The sequence below is a fragment of the Herpailurus yagouaroundi genome, unplaced genomic scaffold (genome assembly GCF_014898765.1).
Source record: "Herpailurus yagouaroundi ecotype Mexico unplaced genomic scaffold, PumYag 29, whole genome shotgun sequence".
Lineage (NCBI taxonomy): Eukaryota > Metazoa > Chordata > Mammalia > Carnivora > Felidae > Herpailurus > Herpailurus yagouaroundi.
In genome coordinates, this window is record NW_024412377.1 from 33,009,272 (window position 1) to 33,031,439 (window position 22,168).

General features: G+C 35.9%; 1 protein-coding gene across 2 annotated transcripts in view; it reads right to left on the reverse strand.

Annotated features, from left to right (window-relative positions):
* The window catches only part of C6 (complement C6), a 72,325-nt gene extending 68,327 nt beyond the window's left edge, over positions 1-3,998 (reverse strand). Inside the window, exon 1 of one of the 2 annotated variants that reach the window (XM_040496118.1) lies at positions 3,872-3,998. The gene's annotated coding sequence lies outside the window, so the exon portion shown is untranslated. Of the gene's footprint in view, positions 1-3,429; positions 3,591-3,871 lie in introns of those variants that run through there. The other variant, XM_040496114.1, reaches the window with a different exon arrangement.
* Positions 3,999-22,168: the final 18,170 nt, after the last annotated feature.

A 22,168-nucleotide genomic window follows, 5' to 3' on the forward strand; every position in this document is an offset into this window, starting at 1 on the left:
GAGGAGGGCACCTTTTGGGATGAGCACTGGGTGTTGTATGGAAACCAATTTGACAATAAATTTCATATATAAATAAAAAAAAATAAAATAAAAGTACACAAAAAGAAAAAAAAAAGAAGAATGAGAGCAAGCATAGCATATAATCAGTAAATATTTTTGAATGGAGTCTGGGAAACAGTTTAGAAATTGGTTCTTATGAAATAGGAATATAATAATGTGAGTCCGTAATTACAGCCATTTTGTAATAACTGTTCTTAAATTTTCTGTCAAATTAAGGATATTTGATAGATTTTAGAAATGAGCTTGTCTAATTGTCTTCCATTGTTTTCACGAGTGATGGTTTGTAGCATAACTGCTTTACCTCTAGTTTGTTATAACAGTTCACTGAAATAAAATATTACACCTTTTGAGATTCGGATTTATTTTATTTTATTTATTTTTTTTAAATTTTTTTTCAACGTTTATTTATTTTTGGGACAGAGAGAGACAGAGCATGAACAGGGAAGGGGCAGAGAGAGAGGGAGACACAGAATCAGAAACAGGCTCCAGGCTCTGAGCCATCAGCCCAGAGCCCGACGCAGGGCTCGAACTCACGGAGCGCGAGATCGTGACCTGGCTGAAGTTGGACGCTTAACCGACTGCGCCACCCAGGCGCCCCAAGATTCGGATTTCTTTTAAAGCACTTGTAATTTATTTGGTTAGTCCACCTCTTATTTATCTGATAACATTTATTAAGTTCTGAATTGTATCAAAATGTGAGGCGCCTGGGTGGCTCAGTCGGTTAAGCATCTGACTTCAGCTCAGGTCATGATCTCTCAGTTTGAGAGTTCAAGCCCCATGTCGGGCTCTATGCTGACAGCTCAGAGCCTGAAGCCTGCTTCAGATTCTGTGTCTCCCTCTCTCTGCTCCTCCCCCGCTCATTCTCTCTCTCTCTCTCTCTCTCTCTCTCTCTGTCTCTGATATAAAGAAACATTTAAAAAATTTTAAATTGTATCAAAATGTATGAAGAAGAAAATTAAGATGGTTTATAATATAATCAACCAGAAAATTTCTGCTGACTTTCAAAAAATAAAAACAACACGTGCTTATATTTGAAATTTTTAAACAGGCAAGAAAGAAAAATACAAGGCCAGATTTCTCTTTTACCTGTAGCCAGAATCAGTCCCCACACATAATCACTGTTTTATCTTTTTATAGGTATCCAATGGAAGGAAAATTCTTTTGTACATTACCTTACACATATACATATGCATGTTCTTTAAATATATGCACATAAATAGGACATGTGATGTATATTACTCTGTACTTTGCTGTTTTCACTTCATAATACACTTTGACTATCTTTCTATATTGATAGATGCATATCTACTTCATCTTTTTAATGGTTGCATAGTTTTATACCAATATGGGTGTATTACATTGGATTTAACTATTATCCTAATTTTAGGCATTTAGTTTACACCTACACTGCCATAAACACCTTCATATTGTATCTTAGTATATATACTTTTGTAGTATATGCATGGGACCAATGAGTGTGTTCCTAGCAGTAGGTGACTTAGTCAAATCATGTGAAATTTAAAATATTAATAAGTTTTGCCAAATTGCCCTACTGAAATATGGCCACCTCAAATGTTTCAGAGGGTAAGCTTCTGATTATATTTTAATGTATTTTTATGTACTTTTATGTATTTTTAATGTATTTTTTAACATATTTTAATATCTTACATTTCTTAGTTGTGATAAGAGGATACTTCGGCCAAAAAAAAATGGGTTCATCATTTTGTAAATCTTCATTCAAACTAAGAGTTTGGGATCAGATGTAATAATTATTTCTTCAATATGCTCAAATATTAGAGCACTTCTTCTTAATAAACCAGTGAGATTTTTGAACTCCCCTACAAGCTCAGAGAAAAAAGCTACCATAAAAGCAACCAAAACTATTGACACGTGATAGAATGTCCTTCAATTTAAAATGGAATTGACATACATTTGAGTATCCATTGTGTACTGCTCAGCATTGAGTGAGACACAAAGAACAGAATACATTATCACTGTCTGGGAAAGGTAGACAGAAACTGAACATTCTTCCTATGCTTTTCATCCAAGCTTTTTAAATGTAACTCATAGATAAGCTGCTACTTATTTATAAGCGACTACTGCCCTAGGCTATTTGAATCGCAAAAATTAAAGGTTGCTACACTTGCCTGCTGATTTTGGTTCCCTGGTTAGTAACCTATCTTTCTTAGTTTTCCTGGGCAGCCCGGAACCATAGGACATTGGGACAAAGAGTGTCCAGACAGAATTTAGCTTATGATTAGACAGAATAGAATGAGTCTTAAACATCAGACCCAAACTCCAGATTGGGTATTTTTTCACTGGCTTCAGGGTCCTTGAGAGCTTAGACTCCTAAAGAATGTGAAGTTTCCCTGTTAACCAACCACTAGACTGACCACCACTCTACCCTCTCATACCCAAACTGGGATCTTCTCATATAGGAACTGCATCAACAAGGAAGCCTAAACAGAAGAGGGTTTTGTTGTTGTTGTTTATTTATTTACTTCTCTCATACATTTTGAAGAAATGGTTTTCTTCCAGAATAGTTCCTTCAATTGCAGAGAAAACAAAATTTTAAAGCATTTTGTTGAATTAACGTGTAGATGATTGGGGGAAGTTGAATTACAAGAGACTACCAGTTCTCAGTTCTCAGCAGAAAGTATCTGTTTCAACTTCCAAAAGCTTGAAAGGCAAAGATGGACTTTATTCCAACTAATATCAAAAACCACAAGAACAGAATCCTTATAAAATTATTCTGATCTCTTCTCTGGGTATAACTGTTCTGAGGCAATTTGGAAAATGCTATAAATTAAGACAGTAACGTCAAAGCTTCTGATTTGAGGAGATGCTAATAAAAGAACTAACTGGTATCTTCTCATTTGATAACATTTTATTGTTATGAGGAAAAATTGTTTCATGTTAAAAGGATTAATTTTCATTCAAATAAAGATAATTATTTCTCTAATTTTGTTATTACCATGGCCCAGCATAAAATATCAAATGTTTCCTTATTTATGAATTTCCAACATCTCTGGGCATTTTGAAACATCTAAAATTATATGTGGGCATTTTACCCATTACCATACCATTTTCATAGAGACATGGAACAAAAGAATGTTCAGTGAATAGAGGAAAATAGAAAAAATCTTCTGTGGTGCCATGGTGGGAGAGTACCAATTCTCTAGTTTCTTATAATTGCCACCTCCCTTGTACTCTAAAAGTCAGTGATCCCACTGAACCATTGAAGACAGCTTTGTGAGCATTTAGAGAATTCTAGTGTAGAGTGAAGTCCATCTTATTCTGATCTGTCACCTTCTGATGTACACGCCTCACATGAACGATCTCTCTGTAAGGCAGTTCAGCATATCTTACCCGACAGTTCAAAGGATGTTCTAGTTTGCCCCCAGTTGCAGGTTCTTCCTTTCCATCTCCTTGTAAATTTCTTGAATCTCCTTATTTCATATTTTGTTCTTCTGTGCATTCCCCAGAGGCTCAAAAAATGATATGTACCATTGCTAGGATAGGCTGGGGTGTCCAGGAGTATGACTCATCTTTTGACTAAAGGGTATGTTTGCTTTACTTTTAACTCTAGTGTAACTCATAGAAAAAACTTGATCTCAACAAGGTAGTTCTCTGGAAGTTCTTTAAGAGACATGATCTTTTAGTTCTTTTGAGATTTAAGCTAGGTAGAAAGGCAAATAAGTGGCTATAATCTGAGTTATGTATTTTCACGCATGAAAGGGTACGTTTGTTGGAAACATGATCCATAACTCTGAAATATTAAGATTACAAATGAAATCTTTATATCACTCACCTGTAAACAGAGTCTGTGGTGTCCAGAGAGCTTATCTGCAAATGGCTGCAAAAATAATAGGGACTTTCTCAAAACAAAAAGGGGTTATATGATAATCCAAACAAGCTTCCTCCCTCCTATTGCTAGCTAACATAAGGTCCTAACCTGGAGATCTAACGTGTTGTCAAAATAAACACACTGTGGAAACTCTGGACTTTGCAAATGATTACTTCAGCAGTAATACTGAAACTCTGTGTGAGATATTACACAGGGTCCTGAATTTTCAGTGATTTTCCCACTCAAGGGATATTGTAACAGAAAAAAAATCTCTGACTCCATTTTTGAAAACCCCTTTAGAATACATTGCTTAAAATTGTCTTCCCTTTAGGAATATGTCCAGATAATTAAAATATGTATTGATTCTTATTTTTTTCTGATTATAGAATATTTATTGAGGAAGATTTAGAAAATATGGAAAAATGTGAAGAGGAAAATTAAAATCATTTTTAATAACCAGACAAAATCATTTTTAATAACCAGTATTTACTCCAATACTTGGAGTAAATACTCCCAGTCATATTATATGTATATGTGTGTGTGCCTCTCTCTTTGTAAGTATACACATGCACAGGAATATGTGTACATATATAACTTTATAATTTTGTAAGTGACATCACATATTTTTTAAAGACTCAAATGCACAGAATAGATCACATTCCACAGTTTATAGAGCCATATCATTACTGGTCTGTGCAAGATCTTCTTTTATTTATTTCACTATTTTCTCCCAAGGATCTTGTTTCATTTCTTTTCCTAGATTAGTTACATGTGTTAATGTATTTGATGCCTGTTCTTACATAGGATTATTTAGATATATGTGTATCCTTCAAAAATACAGTCTCATTTTTCCATGTATATTTTTGTAATTTACAGAAATGGTGCTTTGCTAAATGTTTTATTTGGTTTCTTACTTTCTTCATTCACCATTATGCTTCTGAGCCTTATTCAAGGTAAATTTGTTGGAGCATAGACATTCATTATATCAACCACATTTTTCTTATACACTATCTCAGTGCCTACTTTTGTTCACTTTGACATTCATTGTATCAACCACATTTTACTTATCCATTCTCTTAGCGCCTACTTTTGTTCACTTTGACTCCCTTCAACTATAAGCACAAGGTAATTTTCATTGTGAATTAGTGAGAAAATTCCTAAAAGCACCCAGGTTGCTCTTTGGAAAAACTCTACACATTTACACTCTTAGCAGCAGCTTAGGAGAGTTTCTCACTAGCAGGGTCTCCCTAGCATTTGATGTTACATCTGACATGTGTAATGTGATGTCTTGTGGTTGGTTAAGCAGTGAATTTCAATAGTGAATTTCAGCATCCCTGTGTTCTCACTGCACCTTCTGGTTTCCTATCTGTGAATTAACAATTAATATTCCCTGATTATTTTTCTATTGTGCTTCTTTTCTTTTGTTGCTTGATTTCCTATATACTGATGATTTTAAAAATGTTAAGGATCTCTTCTCAGTTTGTCATGTATGTATTAGTTTTATTGATCGTGTGTTGGAAGAGAAAAAAATCTTAATTTTAAGGTAATCTAATTTGGTGATTCTGTCCTCATAGCTTTTGTTTTGGATAATTTTTCTTTTGCTACAGAAATTATTTGGTTTAAGAAATCTGAAGTCACAGATACATTCCTAAATTTTCGTCACTCTTGCAGTTTTAGATTTTGTGAGTAGCCTTTTAATCCTCCGTAGTTATACTGTATTTTTATAAATGGTGTGATACAGAATAAAGTAAACAAAACAGAACCCGAGAATCTTATAACCATTTGGTAAATGAAGAAAAGAATTTATTAAAACTTAACGACTTTGTATGGTGACAGATGATAACTAAACTTATCGTGATGAGGATTTCATGTGTCTAATTGTTGAACTGCTATGTTGTACATCTGAAATTAACATCTTATATGTCAACTACACTACAATTCAAAGTTTAAAAAAACTCAACAATTATGCTCGATTAAAAGTTTCATCAAATTAGAAACAGAAAATAAATTTCTTATTCTGACAAAGGTGTCTACAAAAAACTTGTAGCTAACATCATAGTTAATGGAAAAATATTGAAGAGTTTCTTCCTTTGTTCAGAAAAGAGAGAAGGATGCCTGCCATCACCACTTCTCAATACTGTACTGGAGATCCTCTAGTATTACTTGTGTAGATAGAAAAATCCCAAAGAATCTACAGACACATTAAAATTAATAAATGAATTTAGTGAGATTGCTGGATACAGTTTATTATAGAAATGTTTATGATAGAAAAAGCATCTCCATAAACCAGCAAGAGCAAATACAAATTTAATCTGGGAAGATTTAAAATAGCAATGGCAAGTGTGCTCTTTCCATCTAATGATGATTATACTTCCGGAGAGGTTCACAATATAGCTTGAGATTGGCTAATAGGGATATTATGCTAAGGTGAAGCACAACAAAGTAGTGCAATGGAAAAAGAAAACTGTGGGGATTGAGAATGTGGAGACTTATGTTTCGCTCTTGATTCTGCAACAACTATGTGATCTTTAGCAAATCACATGACTTCATTGAAATTGTTTCTTCTTTTGAAACTAAGTATTTTTCAAACTTTTTCAAAACAGTGGAAAACTTTAAAAAATATTAATTATATCCCAAATATGGAAAACAGCTAAAACAAACAACTTATATTTTCACTATGGAGTGGGAAATGATTATCTGAGCAGGTCTAAAGACTCTTTGAAGTAAAGCAGGAGACGACTGCTCCAAAGTAACATGTTTTAACATGCATGGTAGTAACTTACCCAAGACCAGAGTAAGTCAGAACCAGAGTACAGGTCTCAGATTCACAGTCTGTTGTCTTTCTCCTGTACCATTTTGAGACTTTAAAGATTGAAATTTCAGGCTAAGAAGGAAAACAATAGACCATCATTGAAGGCACTTTGGGGGTGGTAGGAATTTCACCCTTGAGTATCTGATAAGATAAATAGGAGAAAAAAATATATGGTAATAATACACCATTTATCTACACTTCTTTCTCTAGTTGGTTCTATGAGGCCCTAAAATGAAATATGTTTTTCCCTGGTCATGGTATTTGGAGCAAAGGGCAAATGCTAGCAGTGATAACCTAGAAAGTCAGAAGCCAAAAGGACAAGCCGAAGTAGGGTTGTTAAGTAATATGGGCTACGAGAAGGGCAGAGAAATGAGTCTGTCCCTTTACAGAAAAAGTGTTCTGAACCCTGAAACCCAGAGGGAGAGATTTCTGGTCTGATCAATAGAACCACAGTGTCCAGTGGCTTTGAGAAGCAGAAGTAGAAATAGTCTTCTATGTAAGACGAACAGGTGATTGTTCCAGAGCTAGGAATTGAATGTGTGCAATTACGCTCAGGTACGCCTCCGGCACGAATACGAGTGCTCTCTAAACAGTATCTGGACACATGCTGCTGAGAAACAAAGCATGCTGTGAAATCCGCCAGCCGAACTGTTTCAGCAACTGCAGGCCTTCTAAAGTGCTGGCTGGTGACATGGAATACATTTTTCAATAAAATGCTCTGTATCTGTATAATGCAGAAAGTTGCTGGTGAGCTTAAATGTGTAGACTGACCAGGAGAGAAAGCCTTTACTTGTAAAGGAACAGAAGGGTGTTGAAGGAAATTAGAGCCAGGACATGGAATGCTAAAATGGAGCAATTATAATTTTTCCAGAAGGAGAATATGTATTCTTTTAAAAATCTTTATTCCTCTCTTAATGATGACGGATTCACAGCCAAATGGTGTTTTCTGCCAAGAAAATAACCCCAAACATAAGATAATGAACAGTGGAGGCTGCTGACTGTCTGAAGGCTTTTTCACATGCTAAGCATTCACATGCCAACTTATCATTACAGGAAAAATACTGTAATTTCTTATTAGAGTTAAGGCTAATGACCCCATCTATTTCACAGGCCCCTCAGAGTGTACTTTGTCAGTCAGTGTGTGAGTAAAGTAAAATTACAAATTGAATTATTTCACCCGGAGAATCAAAGATCAAAACTCTCAAGTGGAGGAAGTAGAAGTGTGCTTTGGACCTCAGGCTACCATGCTCTTTTCTTCTCCTTTCCTACTAAAATTATTTCCGGGGTAGTCTAAAAGGACTGTATTTAATTACTTAAGTGCTATTCTTCATTAATGTCACTCTTTGCAACATGAGTTACAAACACAATGGGCCTACAAGAACTATTGTCAAACTGAATGACCGTCTTTCAATTTACTGTTGGCTTCTGGGACATCTTACAATAGATAGTTACATATTTTTCTCAAGATTTGACTGAGGTCAAATAGGTCTTGTCCAAACTCTTGAATCAGTTTCCTAGTTGGTTCCATGACATACAGCTATCCCATGCATCTTGAACACTATTACCAAGTTTTCTTGTCTTAATCCGTTCTGGCTGCTGAAACAAAGTGCCATGGACTGAGTGGCTTATCAACAACAGAGATTTATTCCTCACAGTTCTGGAGGCTTGGAAGTCCAAGGTCAAGGTGCCGGCAGATTCGGTATCTGGTGAGGACCCACTTCCTGGCTGTTTCATGTTACAGTTTCATATGGTAGAAGGTGCAAAAGAACTGTCTAAAATCTTTTTTATCTTTTTAAGGCACTCATCCCATTCATTGGACTCCACTCTTACAACCTCATCACCACCCAAATCCCCACCTCCAAATAGCATCACATTGGGGATTAGGTTTCAAATATGAATTCAGGGTCATGTAAACATTCAATCTAAAGGTCCACTATGCTGACAATAACAATTTGATATTTGGGTGGCATCTCATGGCTTGCAAAGCACTTTTCTTAGTGCCATAAGAGCAACAGTATCTACTCACCCATTCTGATCAATACATATTCACTGAGCACCTGTTATACACCAGACATTATGTTGAGACTTAAAGAGCAAAAAATGAATAAGTTTGTTAATTTCAAGAACTTTAGTTAAAAGATACAAATAGTTGGCTGGAAAAAATGAATTCTGAAAAATACTGAAAATTATAAGAAATTTATCTCAGAAATTATAGCCTCTCTTGTGCATGCACTCTTTTCTTCAGTTCACATTTATTATAATCATCACTGTTATCATTATTTAAAGCCTTCTGTTCACTCATTCACCAAAAATTTACTGTAAGGCACTGTTCTAGGCATTGGACAGTGACTAAGACAAGGAAAAAAAATCCTGCTTTCATGGAGTTCATCATCTATTGGGCAGAAGAGAGAGAAAAAAAACCAAATGAGCAAATTATATAGCTTTTTAGCAGCATTTCTTTAATATTTGTAAAATACCGTTTCTTCTAAAAAAAATTGTGGGTCATTCTCTCTGCCTCTATTTTCTCTTGTCCCTATGCTTTATTAGAGAAAATCTGTCCAGCCTTGTCTCAGGAAAGATTTTCCTTGTCAGCAGGAAAATCTAATCCTGCTGTAGGTCTCATGAGTCTGCCTCTTGGGCAGGGTTGATGGGCCAGCATGAGGCATGAGTCAATTGGATTTTATGTGCCAAGGTTAGGAATTGGAACTGCAGTAAGACATAATGTGAACCTTATTTAAGCCATATGCAAAGAGAGGCAGAAAATACTTCTCTGCAGAGACAAAGAAGAATGAAGTGGGGAGTTGAAGAAATATGCCTACAGAGTATAAATGTTGTCCGTCATGAGGCTCAGCTATACTTTCTGCCTTTGCATTCCATAAGGTACACCTGTTCCCTTTCAATAGCACCTGGCAAGCATTTTTCTACTCTCTAATGGGTTGATTTTTTTTTCCTACTCTACATATAACTGATATTATGCCATATTTGTCTTTATCTGGCTTATTTCATTTAGCATAATGCCAGCAAGTCTCATCCACATTATCACAAATGACAGGATTTCCTTTTCTCTAGTGGCTAATATTTCATTACACACACACACACACACACACACACACACACACACCCCACTTCTTTATCCAGTTATCTGTTGATGGACACTGGTTGTTTCCATAGGTTGGTTATTGTGAATGATGCTGCAAAGAACGTGGGGGGAAATGTCTCTTCAAGATTCTGTTTTTGCTTCCTTTAGATTTATAACCAGTAGTGGAATTGCTGGATCATAGGGTAGTTCCCTTTTCAATTTTTTGAAGAGCCTCCATACTGTTTTCCAGAGCGGCTGCACCAGTTTGCATTCCCACTGACAGTACAAGAGTGTTCCCCTTTCTCCACCTCCTCACCAGCACCTTTGTTTCTTGTGTTGTTGATTTTAGCCATTCTGACAGGTGTGAGTTGATATCTCATTGTGGTTTTGATTTGCATTTCCCTGATGATGGGTGATGCTGAGCACATTTTCATGTGTCTGATCTGTACAGCCCTCATTTTTAATGCAGACAGACTATTATTACTAAGAAGAATCTCAGTCTCTGGGTACATTAGCGATTAGCTATTAGCATTCCCATATCCACCCCCAAACCATTCTGTTATGTTTATTTTCCTTTAATAGACTTGTAATATTTTGAATGTAATCAGAAAAACCTTTTTATAAACTAGATCTAAAAGCAAGAGCAAGGATCTAATAAATAATCTTGGCAGTTTAATTTAACATTTAATTAAAGTATTTCCTTTATTTTATTAAGGACATCTATTTATATTGTTTAAAAAAACAGAACTCAAAGTTTTAAGGCAACAAAACATCATCACTACTTTACCCTTTCCTACTTTCTCATCTTCTCTCCAGGACCAGTCACTTTCAAATCAGAGCTGGATTGTTTTTCTTTTCTTTCTTCTCTTTTTTGTTTTGTGTGCTTTGTTTTTTTATCTTTGTATTTCTTACTACTGGTACCCGTATAACTCCATTTATCCCCCTTCCAGATCTCTTTGCTATGGCTTTCATGTAAACTCCATAATACACTGCTGTTATAGTTTGTGCTGTAAACTATGCATTCACAAGAGGGGTAACATTGCCCTCAAGAGGATGAAAATTGATTGTTGGGGGGTGGTGAAAATTCTTAGATATTACAATTGTCTGTGGCCTTGTAAAGGTTAGCCTTACCAATAGAACATTATTCCTTAGAATTTAACTTCTTTTATTGGGTTTCTTGGGTATCTTGCAAGCACCACTGACATTAAGTTTATGGAAGATACACAGAATGTTTACAAGATTAGTGCTAAATCCATGATGAGCAGATGACTTCTTTTCTTCGATTGCTTCCTCTGTCTTGATGCATATTGCAAGAGGAGGCATATTCGTTAGATGTTATTCATGTTTGACCTCAGCGTTTTTATGTGTGAGTTAGGCTTTGAGAATGAAATAAAAATAATTTATATTTTATTATTGAATTCTACAAGTTATTCAATGGCACATCAAGTGATGAAAAGAAAGAAAATGTTGACAATATCCAAATGAATATCTGGCAGCTATTTAAAAGTTATTTACTCATATCAAGCCAAATTTAGAGTTTAGTCCACTAATATAATTTTTAAGTAATTTAATTTTAAAAATGTTTATTTTTTTTTAATTTTTTTTTCAACGTTTATTTATTTTTGGGACAGAGAGAGACAGAGCATGAACGGGGGAGGGGCAGAGAGAGAGAGGGAGACACAGAATCGGAAACAGGCTCCAGGCTCTGAGCCATCAGCCCAGAGCCCGACGTGGGGCTTGAACTCACGGACCGCGAGATCGTGACCTGGCTGAAGTCGGACGCTTAACCGACTGCGCCACCCAGGCGCCCCTAAAAAATGTTTATTTTTGAGAGAGCACAAGAGGGGAGGAGTGACAGAGGATTCAAAGTGGGCTCTGCGCTGACAGCAGTGAGCTTGATGTGGGGCTCGAGCTCACAAACTGTAAGATCATGACCTGAACCGAAGTCAGACACTCAACTAACTGAGCTACCCAAGCGCCCCTTAAGCAATTTAATTTTTAAATTACAGCTAACTCTTGAACAACATAGGTTTGAACTACATGAGTCCACTTACATGCAAATTTTCTTTTGACAAGTATAGTACAATACTATACATGTATTTTCTCTTCCTTATGATCTTAATAACATTTTCCTTTCTCTAGCTTACTTTATTGTAAGAATATAGCATATGATACATATACAAAATATCTGTTAATCAAATGTTTATGTTGTTGGTAGAGTTTCTGGTCAATGGTAGGCTATTAGTTAATTTTAAGGGAATCATAAGTTACATGTCGATTTTTTACAGTGCAGGGAATCGACACTCTTAACCCTTGCATTGTTCAAGGGTCAACTGTAAATTACCTAAAAAAAAAACAAGAATAGTTTAAAAATCTCTTATAACTGTGTATTATGTTGCCAATTTGCATATTCATTTTATAGATTACAATTTATAGAACTAAATAAGTTACATTAAAATTTACTGAGCAATAATCATGAAGCTGTTACATGACAATAGCTTCTTAATATTTCAACTTTTTACTTTTAAAAGTGTAGTCATTCTAAAATCTGCATTGAACAAAAAGTAAACTTTGTATTTTTTGTTTTTATGTTTAAAGTACGTATATGCATACAATATATAAGCAGGTATACAATATATCATGGGTGTCAAAATCTCATTGGGGGATGAGCAATTAGGGAAAAAGAAGTGGAAAAAGTTTCTTAGGGAATGATAATGAAAAAAAAAGTGGTGAAACTGATTTAAACCAACATGTATTGTAAATAAATTAAAAGGAAAATAATTGCTTGTTTATGTATATCGACAATTTTATCATTTCTTATCCTTGATCTTTGTGTAAGGTTTGATTTTCTAAGCCTAGTGTCTTCTGCTAGAAGAAGATGGGGAGGTACTTGCTTGTCTTGAGTGAGGTAGCCAGATGCCTCCAAGTCCTTTGCCTCCACAGGGTTCTGCAGGTTAAAAAGGGACTCCGCTTTGGTACTCACTCTGTGTGCCTTTTAGCACGTAAGCTTGCTCCATTCTAAGCTACCATTCTTCCATTTGCTTTCTGTTTCCAAAAATTATTGAAATATTACATCTACTGACATCTCCTCTGTTCTTCTTGTCCTTTTGGATTTACAACATTTTATTTCTTTCCTGTCATAACAGGAGATTGATGAAATAAGTTTATATGGCCAATTGCTATGTTCAATAGAAATTCTTGGAGCTTCCTAGATGGGAATAAATATAATCTTTTAGCCATATTCATTTAACCAAACACTTTCCCTATCCTCCTCCCCCATCGTAAAATTTTTTAACATCCATCAATCCATTTGAATTTCTACTGTCAATTAAGCTTCCCAATCTGTTTTGATCACAGATATAAAGAATACAATTCAAGAGGATGTGAGGAAAAGATTTGTATTCAGCCTGAAGCTGAAATTACCTCGGGTACTATTATAATACACAAATGCTTTGGTTTTATGGTTTCTCCTATAGCTGACATTTAGGGATGAATAGGTGTTGTTACCCAACTGGGCACTGGGGAGATATATATCAGAGGAGGCAGGAAAACAAAGAGAGGAGCAGAGAATTAGTTACAAAACTGTGATGATTTCATTATTCTACAAGGGCTAGATGGTTGGATGAAACTGTGCTTGAATAAAAGTACTGTTTCTGCTCTGCTTTCCAGCAATAATAGAGGAAATCAGTGGGGGGCAACAATTACAAAATAAGCTGGTGGGTGAGCAATCCCAGGGCTAGATCACTGAGCAAGACCCTCAAAATGCTGTGGACATGATACCTTTATAGATATCACAGGAAAATGATAGGTATCATAGGAAAAGAGATCTCAAAATACCTTTTACTGACACCATGGAATATGCCTACTTGACTTCCTGAGTAATTGTATTGACCCTATCGTTTCTAATAGGAGAGTGTAAAGCAGTCTATTTGAATAAAAACAGTGTTGTTTCAGGCTTAGATATATGAAAGAAAACAAAGATAAATCCCAGTAGAAGAATTTCACAGTTTATCCAATCTGCTCTTTCTTTAAACCAAGTTTTGAAGCATGATTTTTTTATTTTCCTCTCTATTACAGAGTCCAGCCCAGGATCACATGTTTCATTTAGCCATCATTGTCTCTCTCTCTTTTTTTTTTTTAAGCTTATTTTGAGAGAGAGAGCGAGTGGGGGAGGGACAGAGAAAGAGGGAGTGACAGAGAATCCTGGGAAGGCTCCACACTGTCAGCATGGAGCCAGACACAGGGCTTGATCCCACAAACTGAGAGATCATGATCTGAGCTGAAACCAAGAGTCAGATGCTTAGCCAACTGAGCCAACCAGGCACCCTCAACTGTCTCTCTTAATACAAGAACAGATTCGTAAATTTTCGTTGTCATTAGTGGCATTGACAATTTGAAGAATAAAGACCACCTACTTTTAGAATATTCATCATTTGGGGTTTGTCTGACAGGATCACATCTGGAGATAACATCAATTGATTTTTGAATCTCAAGTCACCATTGCATTTTGAGAATAAGTGCATTTGGGGAATACCTGGATTTGATTGGCTAGTATATATTTAGGGTTTTTGTCTCTATTTTCATGAGAAATATTAGCCTGTACTAATATTCTTGAAACATATTTGTCAAAGTTTAGTGTTAAGATTGGATTGGCCAGATTAAACAAGTTGTTAGCTCTTTTCCTATATTGTGGAAGAGTTTGTTTAAGATTGATGTGATTTTAAAATATTTACCAGTAAGTCCAATATGGATCTGAGTGTTTGAGGAGTAAACGATTTAATAACATGTACAATGAATCTAACAGAAATAAGACTTATAGGTTATCTATTTCTTTAATTATGTCATTTTTGCTAAGCTTCTTTCTCTAGGAATTTGTCCATTTCTTTTTTTTCTTCTTTTTTTGGGGCATAAAGTTTCTCACAGTATGCTTCTAAGGTATTTTTAGATTCTGTAGCCTCTTTAGTGATGTCTTTTTTTATTATTCTTCATATTAAAATTGTTATTACTAATAATTATTCTCTCTGTGTCTTAAGGTTTCTCAATTTTATTAGTCTTTTCAAAGATCTAATTTTTGGTCTATTGATTTTCTCTTTAGTCATGTTTGTTTTCTGTTTTATTAATTTCTACTCCTAACTTTATCACTTTGTTTTCATGTAGGTTTAGTTTTTTAAATATTTAGTAAACATATCATTTGTCTTCAGCCTTTTCCCTGTTAACACACATTTTAAGGTTTTTAAATTTCCCTTTGAAAACTGATTTCACTTTATAAGATTTGTGTGTTGCATTTCATTTTCCAAATAAATATTTTCTAATTTCTTTTTTTAACTTTATTTTTTATTTTTCAAAATTTACATCCAAATTGGTTACTATATAGTGAAGCAATAATTTCAGTAGATTCCTTAATGCCCCTTACCCATTTAGCCCATGCCCCCTCCCACAACCCCTCCAGCAACTGTAAGTTTGTTCTCCATATTTATGAGACTCTTTTGTTTTGTTCCCCTCCCTGTTTTTACATTATTTTTGTTTCCCTTCCCTTATGTTCATCTGTTTTGTCGCTTAAAGCCCTCATATGAATGAAATCATATGATTTGTGTCTTTCTCTGACTAATTTCACTTAGCATCATACCCTCCAGTTCCATCCATGCAGTTGCAAATGGCAAGATTTCATTCTTTTTGATTGTCAAGTAATACTCCATTGTATACATATACCACTTTTTCTTTATCCATTGATCCATTGATGGACATTTGGGCTCTTTCCATAGTTTGGCTATTGTTGATAGTGCTGCTATAAACATGGGGGTGCATGTGTCCCTTCAAAACAGCACACCTGTATCCTTTGGATAAATGCCTAATAGTGCAATTGCTGCGTCTGTAGGATAGTTCTATTTTTAGTTTTTTGAGAAACCTCCATACTGTTTTCCAGAGTGGCTGCACCAGCTTGCATTTCCACCAACAATGCAAAAGAGATCCTCTTTCTCCGCATCCTCACCAACATCTGTTGTTGCCCGAGTTGTTAATGTTAGCCATTCTGACAGGTGTAAGGTGGTATCTCATTGTGGTTTTCATTTGTATTTCCCTGATCATGAGTGATGTTGAGCATTTTTCATGTGTCAGTTGGCCAATCTGGATATCTTCCTTGGAGAAGTGTCTATTCATGTCTTTTGCCTGTTTCTTCACTGGATTATTTGGTTTTTGGGTGTTGAGTTTGATAAGTTCTTTATAGATTCTGGATACTAACCCTTTAGCTGACACGTCATTTGCAAATATCTTCTCCCATTCTGTCAGTTGCCTTTTAGTTTTGCTAACTGTTTCCTTCGCTATGCAGAAGCTTTTTATTTTGATGAGTTCCCAGCAGTTCATTTTTGCTTTTGTTTCCCTTGCCTCCAGAGATGTGTTAAGTAAGAAGTTGCTGTGGCCAAGATCAAAGTAAGAAGTTGCTGTGGCAAAGAGGATTTAGGCTGCTTTCACCTCGAGGATTTTGATGGCTTCCTGTCTTACATTGAGGTCTTTCATCCGTTTTGAGTTTATTTTTATGTATGGTGTAAGAAAGTGGTCCAGGTTCATTCTTCTGCATGTTGCTGTCCAGTTTTCCCAGCACCACTTGCTGAAGAGACTGTCTTTATTCCATTGGATATTCGTTCCTGCTTTGTCAAAGATGAGTTGGCCATACGTTTGTGGGTCCATTTCTGGGTTCTCTATTCTGTTCCATTGATCTGTCTGTTCTTGTGTCAGTACCATACTGTCTTGATGATTACAGCTTTGTAGTATAGCTTGAAGTCTGGGGTTGTGATGCCTCCTACTTTGGTTTTCTTTTTCAAGATTGCTTTGACTATTCGGTGTCTTGTCTGGTTCCATACACATTTTAGGATTATTTGTTCTAGCTCTGTGAAGAATGCTGGTGTTACTTTGATAGGGATTGCATTGAATATGTAGTTTGCTTTGGGTAATATCAACATTTTAACAATATTTGTTCTTCCTATCCAGGAGCATGGATTCTTTTTCCATTTCTTTGTGTTTTTTCCATTTCTTTCATAAGCTTTCTATAGTTTTCAGTGTATAGATTTTTCACCTCTTTGGTTAGATTTATTCCTAGGTATTTTATGGTTTTTTGTGCAACTGTAAATGGGATTGATTCCTTGATTTCTCTTTCTGTCGCTTCATTGTTGGTGTATAGGAATGCAACCGATTTCTGTGCATTGATTTTATATCCTGCAACTTTGCTGAACTCATGGATCAATTCTAGCAGTTTTTTGGTGGAATATTTTGGGTTTTCCATATAGAGTATCATATCATCTGCGAAGAGTGAAAGTTTGACCTCCTCCTGGCCGATTCGGTTGCCTTTTATTTCTTTGTGTTGTCTGATTGCAGAGGCTAAGACTTCCAATACTAAGTTAAATAACAGTGGCAAGAGTGGACATCCCTGTCTTGTTCCTGACCTTAGGGGGAAAGCTCTCAGTTTTTCCCCATTGAGGATGATATTAGCGTTGGGTCACTGATATATGGCTTTTATCATCTTGAGGTATGATCCTTCTATCCCTACTTTCTTGAGGGTTTTTATTAAGAAAAGATGCTGTATTTTGTCAAATGCTTTCTCTGCATCTATTGAGAGGATTATATGGTTCTTGTCCTTTCTTTCATTGATATGATGAATCATGTTAATTGTTATTCATATATTGAACCAGCCCTGCATCCCAGGTATAAATCCCACTTGGTCGTGGTGAATAATTTTTTTAATGTATTGTTGGATCTGGTTGGCTAATATCTTGTTGAGGATTTTTGCATTCATATTCATCAGGGAAATTGGTTTATAGTTCTCCTTTTTAGTGGGGTCTCTGTCTGATTTTGGAATCAGGGTAATGCTGGCTTCATAGAAAGAGTTTGGAAGTTTTCCTTCCATTTATATTTTTTGGAACAGCTTCAAGAGAATAGGTGTTAACTCCTCCTTAAATGTTTGGTAGAATTCCCCTGGAAAGCCATCTAGCCCTGGCTTTTTGGTTTTTTGGCAGATTTTTTTATTACTAATTCGATATCCTTACTGGTTCTGGGTCTGTTCAAATTTTCTATTTCTTCCTGTTTCAGTTTTGGTAGTGTATGTGTTTCTAGGGATTTGTCCATTTCTTCCAGATTGCCCATTTTATTGGCATATAATTGCTCATAATATTCTCTTATTATTGTTTTTATTTCTGTTGTGTTGGTTGTGATTTCTCCTCTTTCATTCTTGATTTTACTTATTTGGGTCCTTTCCTTTTTATTTTTGATCAAACTGGCTAGTGGTTTATCAATTTTGTTAATTCTTTCAAATAACCAGCTTCTGGTTTCATTGATCTGTTCCACTGTTTTTTTTGTTTTTTGTTTTTGTTTTTTGGTTTTTATAGCATTAATTTCTGCTCTAATCTTTATTATTTCCTGTCTTCTGCTGGTTTGGGGTTTTATTTGCTGTTTTTTTTCCAGCTCTTTAAGGTGTAAGGTTAGGTTGTGTATCTGGGATCTTTCTTCCTTCTTTAGGAAGGCCTGGATTTCTATATACTTTCCTCTTATGACCGGCTTTGCTGCATCCCAGAGGTTTTGGGTTGTGGTGCTATCATTTTCATTGACTTCCATATACTTTTTAATTTCTTCCTTAACTGCTTGGTTAGCCCATTCATTCTTTAGTCGGATGTTCTTCAGTCTCCAAGTATTTGTTATCTTTCCAAATTTTTTCTTGTGGTTGATTTCGAGTTTCATAGCATTGTGGTCTGAAAATATGCACAGTATGATGTATTTACTTAGGGCTGATTTGTGTCCCAGTATATGGTCTATTCTGGAGAAGGTTCCATGTGCACTGGAGAAGAACGTATATTCTGCTGCTTTAGGACGAAATGTTCTGAATGTATTTGTTAAGTCCATCTAGTCCAGTGTGTCATTCAAAGCCATTGTTTCCTTATTGATTTTTTGATTAGATGATCTGTCCATTGCTGTGAGTGGGGTGTTGAAGTCTCCTACTATTATGGTATTACTATCGATGAGTTTCTTTATGTTTGTGATTAATTGATTTATATATTTGGGTGCCACCACATTTGGCACATAAATGTTTACAATTGTTAGGTCTTCTTGGTCTATAGACCCCTTGATTATCATATAATGCCCTTCTGCATCTCTTGATACAGTCTTTATTTTAAAGTCTGGATTGTCTGATATAAGTATGGCTACTCTGGCTTTCTTTTGTTGACCATTAGCATGATAGCTGGTTCTCCATCCCCTTATTTTCAATCTGTAGGTTTCTTTAGGTCTAAAGTGGGCCTCTTGTAAACAGCATATAGATGGGTCTTGTTTTCTTATCCATTCTGTTACCCTATGTCTTTTGATTGGAGCATTGAGTCCATTGATGCTTAGAGTGAGTACTGAAAGATATGAATCTATTGCCATTATGATGCTTGTAGAGGTGGAGTTTCTGGTGGTGATCTCTGGTCCTTTCTAATATTTTGTTGCTTTTGATACATATATGTACATATATATATACACATATATACATATATACATACATATACAAATATATACATATATATACATATATACATATACATACAAATATATATATATATATGTATATATATTTTCCTCTTTTCTCCCCTCAGAGAGTCCCCCTTAAAATTTCTTGCAGGGCTGGTTTAGTAGTCACCAACTCCTTTAATTTTTGTTTGTCTGGGAAACATTTTATCTCTCCTTCTATTTTGAATAGCAGCCTTGCTGGATAAAGAATTCTTGTCTGAATATTTTTCTGATTCAGCACACTGAATACATCCTGCCACTCCTTTCTGGCCAGCCAAGTTTCTGTGGCTAGGTCTGCTGCAAACCTGATATGTCTTCCCTTGTAGGTTAGGGACTTTTTTTCCCTTGCTGCTTTCCTGATTTTCTCCTTGCTTGAGTATTTGTGAATTTGACTATGATATGCCTTGTTGATGGTCGGTTTTTGTTGAATCTAATGGGGGTCCTCTGTGCTTCCTGGATTTTGATGTCTGTCTCTTTCCCCAGGTTAGGAAAGTTTTCCCCTATGATTTGCTCACATAACCCTTCTACCCCTATTTCTCTCTTCCTCCTCTGGGACCCCTATGATTCTGATGTTGTTCCTTTTTAATGAGTCACTGATTTCTCTAATTCTTAAATCGTGCTCTTTTGCCTTAATCTCCCTCTTTTTTTCTGCTTCATTATTCTCTATAAGTGTGCCCTCTATATTGCTGATTCTTTGTTCTGCCTTGTCCATCCTTGCCGCCACTGCATCCATCCGTGATTGCAGCTCAGTTGTAGCAGTTTTAATTTCATTCTCGCTATTTTTTACTTCTTTCATCTCTGCAGAAAGGGATTCTAATCTATTTTCGACTCCAGCTAGTATTCTTATTATCATGATTCTAAATTCTGGTTCAGATATCTTGCTTGTGTCTGTGTGTTGGTTAAATCCCTGGCTGTCGTTTCTTCATCCTCTTTCTTTTGGTGTGAATTCTTTCGTTTTGTCATTTTGAAGGGAGAAAAGGAATTAATGAGGTAGAAAAATTGGAATTAAAAAAATTAAAATTAAAAAATATCAAAATTAAAAATTAAAAACACACACAGAAAAATCGAATAGATGATGCTAGATCCTAGGTGTGTTTTGCTCTGGGTGTAGAAAGTGGTTTGACAAATTAGAGAAACAAATGAACAAAAAAAAAGGGGGGGGAGAGAAAACAAAAAGGAAATCATTTGAGATTTTGAAAAAATGAATACACTAAAGTAGACTAAAATACACAAAAGTAGAGAACATAGTTAAAAAATTATAGAAAAATATTTTTAATAAAAATTAGAAAGAAATATGAATTTTTTTGTTTTCTGTATTTAAGAAAAAAGAAAAGAAATGAAAAAGAGAAAAAAGATAAAAAAGAATAAAGAAAAGACAAAGAAAGAAATCGTTTGAAAATTTGAAAAAGTGAATACACTGTAGTAGACTGAAATAAAATGACGGGAGTAACATAGAATTTGAAAAAATTTACATAAAAGCAAAAAATATAGTAATAAAAATTAAATAAAAATATTTTTAAAAGAAAATTAAAGTAAAAACGAAGTTTTTCTCTTTCTGCATTCAAGAAAAAGAAAAGAAATGAAAAAGAGAAAAAAGAAAAAGAAAGAAAAAAGAAAATTTGAAAAAGTGAGTACACTGAAATAGACTAAAATAAAATGATGGAAGTAGATCAAATAAAGTATTTTTTTCAAATAAAGTAGAATTTGAAAAAATTTACACAAAGTAAAAAATATAGTAATAAAAATTAAAGACAGATAGTTTTAATAAAATTTGAAAATAAAAATGAGTTTTTTCTTTCTGTATTCAAGAAAAAGAGAAGAATTGTAAAAGAAAAAAAGGATAAAGAGAGAGAGAAAAAAATTGAATAATGAACCTGCTAACAGATTGAAGTAGGACTGAAATTGCTTCATTTTCTCCTAGAGGTCAGTCCATGTAGCTCTTTATAGTCCATACATTAAGCCGGCAGTGAGGTTTGTGTTCTTGAAGAGCGAAGTTGGCCCAATTGGGCGGGGCTCGGTGTAACAGCTCCACTTTCCACTAGATGGCGCTGCTAGCCTACTGGGGTGGATTGTTGCGGTGCTCGTCAGTGCACATGCGCATGCGCGGGCGGTGAAAAATGGCGCCACCCAGCCACCCAGTCTGTTCTTCCAGATCAGCAATTGAGCACTGATCCTCCGTCTTCAGCTCTCTTCCACTCTCCTCTTTTCCACTCTCTGTGACCAGGCCCCAGGCAGTACCTCTCTCCCAAGTTTTGTCTCAGATGCGGCTGTTTTCCCCAGCCCCTTACTTCCGAAGGACTGCGGCTTTGACCCACTCTGCCCCTCTGTGGGAGGGTCTCACCTAACAATGGCCGAATGAGCAATGGCCGAATGTCGGCTGCACCCAGGACGCCTGCTGGACCCTGCTGTTGCCAGTGCCCCAAGACTGCGGCCAGATGCCAGCCCACCCCCCAAAAAATCGTGAGACAGTGTAGCCTCAGCATTTCAGGGACCATGGAAAATGCAACACACATCTGGCACCAGGCTTCACCCTCAACAACCTTGCCCCAGCACCAGCGAATGTGGCTGCCTTCTGGGGTCTACTGGGACCAGGTGGCTTCAACAGTCTCTACCAAATGTCCTTCCAGCAGTGGAACCGCTTTTCCCCGTGTGGCCTGAGAACCTCCTGGACCCCACTCAGCTCCTGGGGATTCACCTTTCCCACCAGGGCACCACCAGGTATGGAGCTGCGGAGTTGCAGCCTTTGCACTCCCCTTGTTTACAGTCTTAATGGAATTTAAACCCTCTCCTTTCTCCTTTTTCCCTTTTTAGTTTAGTCCCTGCAGCTGTTTCGAATTTTCCA